Source organism: Onychomys torridus, chromosome 22 (genome assembly GCF_903995425.1).
Source record: "Onychomys torridus chromosome 22, mOncTor1.1, whole genome shotgun sequence".
Taxonomy (NCBI): domain Eukaryota; kingdom Metazoa; phylum Chordata; class Mammalia; order Rodentia; family Cricetidae; genus Onychomys; species Onychomys torridus.
In genome coordinates, this window is record NC_050464.1 from 16125361 (window position 1) to 16137784 (window position 12424).

Here is a 12424-nt window from a genome sequence, read left to right on the forward strand (position 1 = left end):
TGGTGGACAGCCTCCTTAGCACCCAGAAAGCCCCGGGTTCCATCCTCAGACCTGCATAAATCCAATGTGGTGAGGCATACCTGTAATCCCGTAGCTTGACAGGGAAGTGGGGGCAAGTTTCAGACTGGATTACATTGCAAGTCTTAAACACACACACACACACACACACACACACACACACACACACACACAGCTGGTGAAAATCCCGTGATTTCCCTTTTCCATGCAAGTGACGCCTGAGGTTTTCACTCTGCTGGTCAGGAAGCACCCTCCATTTATCCTGTGCAGATGAGGTCATTCCTTCCACTCCCACCACCAGAACCACTTTGTTGCCAAACCAAGTGTCTCAATTGCCTGCTGCAGGTGCGAACTCCCGTTAGGCCAGAATCAATGTCCATCCCAAAGAGACCCAAAGAAACCTCAAACCCTTTTCCCCTCAGTATTAGGGCACTTGGAGGAACAGAGAGATGGTGGCTGGTGGTAAAAAGGACAGCTGCCAAGGCGGACAATCTGAGTTTGAATTACAGAGTAAACATGGTAAGAGGAGAGGACCAGATTCCCAGAAGTTGTCTGTCCGCTGACCTCCACATGCACACTGTGGCATGCAACGGCTCCCGTCTACCCAATAAATAAACAAATGCATAATTCAATTAAAGGCGCTGGAGTGAGGGCTCAGCAGTGGAGGGCACTTGTTGCTTTTGCAGAGGACCTGGTTTGGGTCCCCAGCACTTTCACGGTGACTCACAACCACTGGATCCCCATCCAATGTCCTCTTTGGACCTCTGTGGGCACCAGGCATGCATGTGGTGCACAGACATACATGCAGGCAAAACACTCATGCACATAAAACAAACTTGAAAAATATAATAATAATAATAATAATAATAATAATAATAAAAACTTGGAACCCTTCACCATTTCCACACTGTGAGCATTAGCAGTCACCTCTGTTTCCAGGCCATAGCAATAAGGTATTCTCACACACCGACAGGCCAATAGTTATACACAGTCTCCCCAAATAGCAGTAACAGTAGGAGTCTCTTCTTCTTCTTCTTCTTCTTCTTCTTCTTCTTCTTCTTCTTCTTCCTCCTCCTCCTCCTCCTCCTCCTCCTCCTCCTCCTCCTCCTCTTCCTCCTTCTCCTCCTCCTCTCCTCCTTCTCCTCCTCCTTCTTCCCCAAGCAAACCTCAGATTTTTTTATATAGTTGAGTATGACCTTGAACTCTGCATCCTCCTGCTGCTGAGCCCTGAGTGCCAGGATTACAGACATGCACCACCACACCAGATTTATGAAGTACTCGGGATGGAACACACACACACACACACACCAGCTGCAGGCATGCTAGGCAAGCACTCTCCCCACTGAGCCACAACCCCAGCCTAGGATTCCCCTTTTGCATCCTGACTGTTTTGAGCTCTCACGGAGATAAAGCGTTTTCTATGTGTAAACCGGGTTTAGTGGAGCCGGGCACTAAAGAGGCAGAAGGAGGGCTGCCGGGATGTTGAGACCAGTTTGCTCTGCTTAGTGAGTTCTAGGCCAGTCAGTAAAATCTCATCTCAAAAAAGTAGAAACCAAAAGACAGAGGGCAGTGGGAGGGGGGTGAATAAGAAGAAAAGTGGCCGGGCAATGGTGGCGCACGCCTGTAATCCCAGCACTCCGGAGGCAGAGGCAGGTGGATCTCTGTGAGTTCGAGGCCAGCCTGGTCTACAGAATGAGTTCCAGGACAGGCTCCAAAACTACACAGAGAAACCCTGCCCAGAAAAACCAAAAAACAAAAAGTATTGGTTTGAAAATGTCATAACAAAAACCACATTACTTTGTAGGCTAACTTTGAAAAACGTAATAAGAGGTTTGCTTGCGGAGTAAAAGGACTTGCTGTGAACTTGATGACCTGAGCTCAAGCCCCAGGACCCACAAAGTAGGAAAGAACTAATTCCTACAAATTTTCCTCTGGCCAGGCAGTGGTGGCGCATGCCTTTAATCCCAGTACTTGGGAGGCAGAGGCAGGTGGATCTCTGTGAGTTCGAGACCAGCCTGGGCTACCAAGTGAGTTCCAGAAATTATCCTCTGATCTACACACACACACACACACACACACACACACACACACACACCAAATGTAATAAAATCAAACCCCAAAATTGATAAGAATAAACCAGAAAAAAAAAGTTTCTACGTGTTTGAAATGACAGAGAACAGACTAGCTTTCTCCCCCTTTAAACTCTAAATTGTACAAGTTCCCACATCTCCTCCAGCAGCCCAGCACTCCTCTCCTGGCACACTTAACCCTGTCAAGTCCAAAGTTCAGGATTATTTCAAAGTTCCGTGAAGTTTAAACTTCAGTGCCCCTCACCTGTCTGGCCGCCTCCCTGGTCCTAGTTAATGAATACCACTAGTTTAAACCGTTTTCTGTTGGTGGTTTGGGTGTGTGCATGCGTGCGCACACATGCGTGCTCACGAGCGTGTGCTCTGCTTTGCATGCACAGGCCAGAAGCTCATCACAGGTGTCTTCTTCTGTTCTTCATCTTGTTTCTTGGACACAGAGTTTCTCTCTGAGACTGGGGCTCTCTATTTTGGCTGGACTGTCCGAACAGAGAGCGCTAGGGATTATCTGTCCTCCTCCATTGTGCTGGGGTCACAAGCCTGTGCTGCCCTGGCATTTACACCTGGTGGAATGGCGTCCTGCCTGGCAAGGGCTTTGCCCCCTGAGCCATCTCCCAGCACTCCTCATCCCCTCCTCTCCTCACACATCCCCGGGGAAGCCTAGAAACCCGTATGTAACTGAAAACGGCCCTTGACTCCGGTTCCTCTCGGCGCGGCTATTGCCGGCATGCGCATCTCACCTGGTGTATGTGGGTGCTGGGGGTTGACCCAGGGCTTTGTGTGCGCCAGGCAGACACTCCACCAGCGGAGCTACTTCCTCAGCCTTGAGTACTTCTTCGGTGAGCAAGCATGAGGACACCTGAAGTAACCGGAAAAAGGCAACTCCCTTCATTATCCTCATTTTCATTGTTGTTAATTACTGAGACAGGGGGGTCTCACGTGTGCCAGGCTGGACTCGAACTTTCGATGTAGGTGAGGTGAGGATCACTCTGAACGCCCAATTCTCCGGTCTCGACCTCCCCACAGCGCTGTATAAAAGAATTTGTTTTTTCTTTTCTTTCTTTCTTTTTTTTTTTAAGCTGAGGATCGAACCCAGGTAGGCAAGCGCTGTACCACTGAGCCAAATCCCCAACCCAAGAATTTGTATAAAAATTTGTATAAAAGAGTTTGGTAGGACTGGGTATGGTAGTCCATACCTTTCATACCAGCACTTGGGAGGCAGATTCAGGCAGATTTGTGTGAATTCAAGGCCAGCCTGGTCTTCCTATTGAATTCCAGGGCTATGTAAAGAGACTCTGTGTCAAAAAAAAAACAAAAAAAGGTCAGCAGGTGGTGGTGCACCTCTTTAATCCCAGCACTCGGGAGGCAGAGGCAGGAGGATCTCTGTGAGTTCGAGGCCAGCCTGGTCTACAGAGTGAGTTCCAGGACAGCCAGGGCTACACAGAGGAACCCTGTCTCTCAAAACAAAACACAGACATAGAATTTGGTAGAAGTATTGACATTGCAGAGATGAGTCGTAAAGCTCAAAGAACTTTTCCATTTTTTGAAACAGAGTCTTGAAACAGTCCTGGGCTGATCTTGAACTCATGATCCTCTTGTCTCTCTGCATCCAACAAGCAGCACCATGCTCATTCAAATACTTTTAAAAAACACTTATTTGTTTTAGCGTAACGCACACACACATACACACACACACACACACACACACATACACAGACACACATACATACACACACATACATACACACACACACACACATACACAGACACACATACATACACACACATACATACACACACACACACACACATACACAGACACACATACATACACACACATACACACACACACACACATACACACACACACATACATACACACACATACATACACACACACACACACACACACACACACACACACACACACACAGAGGCAACATTATGAAGCTCAGAAGTGACTTGCAAGAATTAGTTCTCGCCGGGCAGTGGTGGCGCACGCCTGTAATCCCAGCACTCGGGAGGCCGAGCCAGGTGGATCTCTGTGAGTTCAAGGCCAGCCTGGTCTACAGAGTGAGTTCCAGGAAAGGCGCCAAAACTACACAGGGAAACCCTGCCTTGGGGGAAAAAAAAAAGAATTCGTTCTCAGGGCTGCAAAGATGGCTCCGTGGTTAAGAGCTACTGTTGCTCTTGCAGAGGACCTGGGTTCAGTCCCCAGCACTCACGTGATAGCTCACAACCATCCTTAAACTACAGTTTCAGGGATCCTACTCCCTTTTCTGTGTGTGCCTCTGGGGCACATACACACATGCAGGCAAAACACTCACACATGTAAAAATAAAATTAAAAAAATCTTGGGCTGGAGAGATGGCTCCGAGGTTAAGAGCACTGACTGTTCTTGCAGGGGTCCCAAGTTCAATTCCCAGCAACCACATGGTGGCTCACAACCATCTATAATGAGATCTGGTGCCCCCTCTGGTCTGCAGGCATACATACAAACAGAACACTGTATACATAATAAATAAATAAATCTTTAAAAAACAAAAACAAAAACTACAGTTTAAAAAAAAAAAAAAAAGTCTTGGCTCTCTCCTTCCACCATGTGGGTCCCAAGGACCAAACTCAGGTCGTCATGCTTGGTGGCAAATGCCTTTACTGGCTAAGCCATCTTTGTTTGTTTGAGACAAGGTCTCTTGTAGCCCTGCCTGGTTGGCGTCAAAGGCTTAATTCTCCTGTTTCAACCTCCCAGGTGCTAGAATTATAGGCTATGAGCTACCACACCCAGTAAAAGTACACATCTAACAGGAGAAAAAAAAAAAAGAGTAGGAAGTGAAAGCATCAGTATCATGCAGACAGCGTGCGATGGGCTCAGTCAGTATGAGCTGATGATGGTTCAGTAGCAGCAGGTCAAAGGCCTAGCAGACACAGTGTGGAGTTCCATTCCCAGCGCAACCAATAACAAAACAAAACAAACAAACAAAATCCAGGAAAGCATCTCAGAGAGATCCTTGAGGAACGTTTAAAACAAACACTGTTTTTCTAGATAGTATAATACGTGTGCCACTGTGCATCACATAGACCTTTACAGGGCTGGAGAGACAGCTCTGCTGTTACAAGCTCTTGCAGGCTCTTGGCCAGGACCAGAGGTTGGTTTCCTGCACCCGCATCAGGCCCAGCTCACAACAGCCTGTAACTCTAGCTCCAGGAGATCCCATGGCCTCTTCTGGTCTCTTCAGGCAGCTGCACACACATGGGAATACATACACACATATAACACAAAAATAACATTTTAATTAAAGATCATTTGTAGGGCTGGAAAAATGGCAGAGCAGTGAAGAGCACTGGCTGCTCTTCCAGAGGACCCAGATTCGATTCCCTTCAACCACATGGCAGCTCACACCTTTCTATAACTCCAGTTACAGAGGACCCAATATCCTTGCATGGAAATACATGTGTGTAGAATGCCAAGGTACATAAAATAAAAATAAATAAATCATAGTGTGGTATATCGGGTGTGGGTTCAGGAAGGTCGGTGGAAAGAAGACCCAGAGGCACTCTAAGTATGAAATTTGCCCTTTCCAGCTGCAGGGGGCTTTTTTATTCTCCAATTTACACCTTTAGCAAGTTAATTTCAGCATTCCAAAACCTCTTACCTAAGCTCCCCAAAGGGACAATGCCAAGTGCAAATTCTCAAGTTTACATAGGCTTTGTACCTTTAGAAAACTCTCAGAGGAGATACTAGGAGACAAAAGGTAGCAATCCCAAAAGGCAGGCAGATGAAAGCTTGGTGCTAGCACTCCAGAATCAAACCAGCTGCAGCTCTGCAGGAATTCCCCCAACATCATAGAAAATGAAAAGATGGGAAATCAGCTCACAAAGGATTCGAGTGCCAGGTGCGGCTGTGGAGCCCTAGGTTGAAACCTCAGCACCCCATAACCCAGCACCTATAAGCCAGCACCCCATAAGCCAGCTACCCCATAAGCCAACACCCAATAAGCTAGCTACCCCCATAACCCAGCACCTCATAAGCCAGCATCCCATAAGCTAGCTAACCCCATAAGCCAGCACCCCATAAGCCAGCCTGAGATACTTGAGACTGTCTCAAAGACAATAGGAAAGACTAAAGCCAGGAGTGTTGGCTCAGTCCTTTAAAGCCAGCACTTGGGAGGCTGAGGCAGGAGGACTGTGGAGAGTTCAAGGCCAGTCTAGCTAAAGAGTGAAACCCTGTCTGAATCAGCAAACGAATAAACCAGAAAACAGACCTCGGTAATCCCCGCACTTGGGAGGTAGAGGCAGGAAAGATCAAGTTCAAGATCACCCTGTGTATATATTGAGTTCAGGGAAGTCTGTGCTCCAGGAGACCCTATGTCAGAACATGAAATAAACACAAAAGGTAAGAGAGGGCTTGAAGACAGCTCAGTTGATAAAGTGCTCACTACACAAGCATGAGGACCTGGGTTCAAACGCCCAGAATCCATGTAATAGAAAGTCAGATGTGCTAGCACACGTCTGTAATCACTGCTTCTGGCGCTCTGTTGGGAAAAGAGAGATGGAGACAGAAAACACCCTGGAAGCTTGTGGACCAGTGACCCTGGTGTGTGCCTCGAAGAACGATAAGAGAGACCCTGTCTCCAACAAGGTAGAAGGTGAGGACAAATACTCTCTTTACTGCCACGTGAACACTGCACGTGGGTGCCCACACATCCACATTCATGCACACAGACACGCATGTACATGTGAACACACACACAGACAGACAGACAGACACACACACACACTAAAATAAATAAAAATAAAAAAGGCCAGGCGGCAGCGGAGGGTGGATCTCTGTGAGTTCGAGGCCAGCCTGGTCTACACAGTGAGTTCCAGGACAGCTAAGGCTACACAGAGAAACCCTGTCTGGAAAAAAAAAAATGAAAATAAAAATAAAATAAAAAAGGGGGGTGTTGTTCACCCCTTATCATGCTTTGCCTTCAACCTTGCCAAGAAGAGGAAGGGACCTGGGCTATCAGGGAGTAGAGAGAAACGCACCCGTTGGAACCTAGTGGAGAAGAAGGTGGGGTAGAGCTTGCTGGCTTTGGAGGGGGCATAGAGGGGAAGAGAGGAGAAGCTGAGGGACTGGGGGCCAAAGTTTAAGGTGGGGGGGGTGGAAAGGTGGAGCGATGGGAGGGTGGAGGAGTTAGTGGGAGGCTCATTGTCCCCGTAGGGGGAAGTCTTTTGTTTCCTCTCTTCCCTTGGCAGCCTGACAGGATATGAGGCCAAGCCCCCCAACCTCCCATGCCAATATCTCCGGCCCCAACCATTAGATGGCTCTTTCCCTTACCATTGTGTTCCTGATGGGAAAGGGGGCGGGGGCCGGGCCCGGGACAGGCAGGAGACTAACTACCTCTAGGAGGGACTATGAAAACTATCAGTGGTTAGGGCCCAGGTTACCAGAGTTCTAGACCGACCCAAAGAACCAGAGCTGGCTAGGGCAGCTTGGCAGGGTAAGATCTGTGCTGGGGAGGAGCAGGAAGCCAGGCCCCGGGTGGGGCCACCACAGAGGGTAGCAGGTCGGGCCAGGGGGAGGTAGGCTGGGTCCCAGAGGAGATGACGCAGGGCTTCAGGCGTCTCCCAGCCCCCACTATTCTCGCCTGGGAGCCAAACAGTGCACCTGAACCCCAAGGTAGCCCCCACCCCCTCCATTCCCCAAGGTTGACATCACCCCACCAAGGCAGCTTGCAAATTCAGGTGTCCCCGGGCCCTCTCAGTCGGGGTCTCCTGATGCTCTCCCTCCTCCTGAGGACCTGGAAGGGTCCCTGGAGGAACCCTGGAATGTCATCTCTCTTGGACTTTTTTTTTTTTTTTTTTTTTTTTTTTTTTTTTTGCTCCATCAGCTGTCCTGCAGGAAGGGCGCCCCGCTCAGCTTCGCCTCCCTTCCCGAGCCCTTTTGTTTGCTGGGTTTTCAGGAAATTGGAGGGGTGGTGGCCAAGGGCTCATCTGCTCTAGGGACCTGGACGTGGTCGTGGTGGATGGGGGGAGGGACAGCATCATCAGACTCTGGGGAGCCCACGGTGGGAAGGAGGGAGGACTGGGGGTATCGCCCGGAAATTATTATTTGAGGTCTCGTTCGGAGTTCCCGGGTTGATTGGACTTCCTGATCGGCAAAGGAAAGAACAGATTGTGTGTGTGTGTGTGTGTGTGTGTGTGTGTGTGTGTGTGTGTGTGTGTGTGTTTGGGAGGGAGAGGCTGGGCTGACACTGAGGTCACTTAAGAAGTTGGCAAGGTGTTGACACAAAAGGTTTGGAAAAAAAACAAAAACAGTTATTGAATGCCACATGTTCATCCTCCTGCCTCGGATCCCGGGGCTCTCAAGAAGTGTGGAGACCGCAGGTAGACCGTGCTGTCTCTGGGGGTTAGGTGTTTTGTTTTTCTCTCTTTTAAAAACCGGGAGGAGGTCCAGCGCGGAGAACCCGGAGTTCCCGCCTTCCCAGCATACAAGCGCAGAAACGACGCCGGTGTGGACGCTCTGGTGCGTCAGCGTCCTCTCGTTGATTGCCCTCTTTCGGAAGCCACCCCGGGCGCCGCCATATTCCCTTCCCGGGGGGCGGGGCCTACGCAGTCACGTGAAGAGTGAGACCCTGGCGTGGCGGTACAGCTTACGGTGGACTGGGGGAGTCAGAGGGCTTCCACAGGTGCCGTCTGCGGGAATGGCTTTTATTTATTTATTTGAGCCAGGTCTGGGTACGTAGCCCGGGCTGTCCTTGAACTTGAAGTCCACCCGCTTGTCAGCGCTGAGATGAGCCACCGTGCCCAGTTTGATTCTGAAAAGCTTAATTCTGAAAGGGGAAGAAAGAGACCAAGTAACTGAATTAACCCGGGTTGCAACCTTGGACAAAGCATTTCTCTCTCCCTTTCTTTTTCTAAGTTCTTTTTCGATCCATTGATTTACTCTATGTATATGAGTGTTTTGCCTGCATGTGTGTATGTGCACCGTGTGCATGCCTGGTGCCCACAGAGGTCAGAAGGCGTCAGGTCCCCTGGAACTGGAGTTACAGATGGTTTTGAGCCACCATGTGGGTGCTGGGAACCGAACCTGGGTTCTCAACCAAAGCTGCAAGGGTCCTTAGCTATCAGCTGAGCTATCTCTCCAGCGCTAGACAAAACATTCCTCAATCCACTTGTCTGTATGTGAACTGGGGCAGAACGTGGCCCAAAGGTCGAGGCAGCAGAGGCGACAGACAGAAGCGGGACAAGGACAGCTGCTGTGACCGCTCATCCTCGTGGTCAACTTAAGAGGATCTAGAGTCACCACAGAGACGAACCTCTGGGGAGGTTTGTGAGGGGTTGAGTGGGGAGACACACACCCACTCCGTGTAGCCCGCATTAGGCTGGGGACGAAATAGAAAGAAGCCAACTGAGCACCAGCACTCATCCGCTTCCCGACTGTGGATGCCACGCGACCCAGCCGCCTCTTCGCTCCAGCTGCGAGCCAGAACAAACTCTTCCTTCCTAGGTCGCCCTTGTTATAGGGACGTGAAAAGAAACTGAATACAGAGGCCAAGACTTCTCATCCCTAAGATGCCACTTTAGGACATCCGCTAGCCCGAGAAACACGTCTCCGACTGGACCCACAGCAGCCCCTAACGTCCCCTGCAAAGCCTCCTCCACAGCTACTGTCATAACCCACGTAACCCACTAAGTGTTATCTCCAGCAAAGCTACTGGGAGACTAATCAGATCGCCCCGCTGTGGGTTTCCGCCAGAGGCTCTGATTGTCAAGTCAATTAAAGTGAAGCTAAGCCGGATGCGGTGGGGCAGGTCTGCAGAAGCAAGTAGATCTCCGAGAGCTCAAGGACAGCCTGGTCTACATAGTGAGTTCCAGGCCAGCCAGGGGCTACGTAGTGAGACCCTATCTCAAAAAAAAAAAAAAAAAAAAAAAAAAAAAAAATGAAGTTAGAAGGTGGGGGCTATTCCATCCTCTCTCCTCCTCCTCCTCGATGTTTTGCTAATATAGACAAGGCTGGCCTCGAACTCACTATGTACACAGGGATGACCTTGAACTCTCATTCCTCCTGTCCCAGCCTTTCAAAGGAAAGGTGGGATAACAGGCATGCACCACCATGCCCACTATAATTTAATATTTTTCCCTTCTCTTCTAGGGAGAGAGACTCATTATGAAGGGATGGGGATTCTGCATTGATAGGCTGTCTGATACTGGAGTTAATGCTGGGTGGCTTACTGAAGACATTTCACTGGGTGAGGTTTTCCCGTTAATAGCTGGACATACAGTCTGAGGTTAAATGTAGAGGTCCAGGCTAAGGATACACCCTAGTGCTATTATACATGTGGTAATTTATTCCTCTGAGATTGAGTGGAGTGCAGGCAGGAGGGTCAGGAGTTCAAGACTGGCCTGGGCTACATGAAACCCAGTCTCAAAAACAAACAAAACCACACTTGAAACATCAACAAGGGTGCCACATGCCTTTAATCCCAGCACTCGGGAGGCAGAGGCAGGCAGATCTCTGTGAGTTCGAGGCCAGCCTGGTCTACAGAGTGAGTTCCAGGACCGGCTCCAAAGCTACATAGAGAAACCCTGTCTGGAAACAAAACAAAACAAAACAAAACAAAAATCAGCAAGAACATCTAGGGGTGATGTGTTGTACCCATTGTTCATCCCAGCACTCAGGAGGCAGAGGCAGAAGGAACTCTGGATTCAAGGTCACTCTGGTCTACTAATCGATTTCCAGGACAGCCAGGGCAACCTTGTCTTGAAGCAAAACAAAACCAAAAGCCAAAATCAAGAAACAAAAAGGCAGGCATGGTGGTGAAATACCTGTAATTCCAGCATTTGGGAAGTGGAGGCAGGAAGGTCAGGAATTCAAGGTCATCCTCAGTTATGCAGCCTGGGTCACTTGACAGCCTGTCTTAAGCAATCATAAAAATGGCCTCTGTGTGTGTGTGTGGTGTGTGTGTGTGTGTGTGTCGAGCACAATTTTTATTGGAGTACATGTGCAAAGTGGAGGTAGCCACATCCCAGGTTTTAGAAATTACACAAAATCTTGCCAAAAAATGGTGACTGAAACATGGGTAGCAGAGATGACTCCGGAGATGCCAAATTTGTCCCTGATAGAGCCACACTGTGTGTGCGAGTTTGTGTCCACGTATGTGCATGTGGGATGCCAGAGGTCAATGTTAGGGTCTCCTCACCTCAGTCACTTTCCACTTTCTTTCTTTCTTTCTTTTTTGAGACAGGGTTTCTCTGTAGCTTTGGAGGCTGTCCTGGAACTCGATTTGTAGACCAGGCTGGCCTCGAACTCACAGAGGTCCACCTGCCTCTGCTTCCTGAGTGCTGGGATTACAGGCGTGCTCCGCCCCCCCCCCCCCCCACTTTCTTTCTTAAGATAGGTCTCTCGATGATAGGACCTCACCAGAGCAGCTAAGCTGAACCCCAGGAACCCCCCACACCTCATCTGCTTCCCCAGCACCTGGCTTTTCTACACGGGTTCTGGGGATCAGAACTCAGGTCCTCATGCTTGCACGATCAGCACTTTTGGCAGGTGTGAGCCCCAGCCTCTCCTATGGGAACGTCAGACTCTCTGTCTTCATTTCTGGAGGTCCAAATAGCAGGGTGACCATAGAGCTGTACATAAAAGTTCAGAATATGTTGCTAACCATCTCCAAGGGACCAGTGAGTGGCCCAGTGGGTACTTGCTGCCAACCCTGTTCCATCCCTGGGGCACACGCGGTGGAAGGAGATCACTCATTCCTTCAAGTTGTTCTCTGACTTGCATACATGGTGGATGATCCTTACCCACAAGTGAGTAGGTAAATAAATGTAATTTCAAAGATTTGGTGTGCATGCGTGTCGTGTGTGTGTGTGTGTGTGTGTGTGTGTGTGTGTGTGTATGTGTGTGTGTATGTGTGTGTGTATGTATGTGTGTAGGTGGTTCAGTGGTTAAGAGCACTTGCCGCTCTTGCAGAGGACCCAGATTGGGTTCCCAGCGCCCCACATTGGTAGCTCACAAACACTGGTAACTCCAGTCCCAGGGGATCCAGTGTCCTCTTCTGGCCTCCAAGGGCACCAGGCGCACACATAGTGCACATACATATGTCCAGACAAAATTCTCACAACATTAAAAAAAAAAATTGGGCTGGAGAGATGGCTCAGTGGCTAGGAATACTGGCTGCTGCTCTTCCAGAGGACCTGGAGTTCAATTCCCAGCACCCACAGGGCACCTCACAGCTGTCTGTAACTCCAGTTCCTGGGGATCTGGCACGCTCACACAGACATACATGCAGGCAAAACACCAATGCACATAAAATAAATACATTATTTTTAAA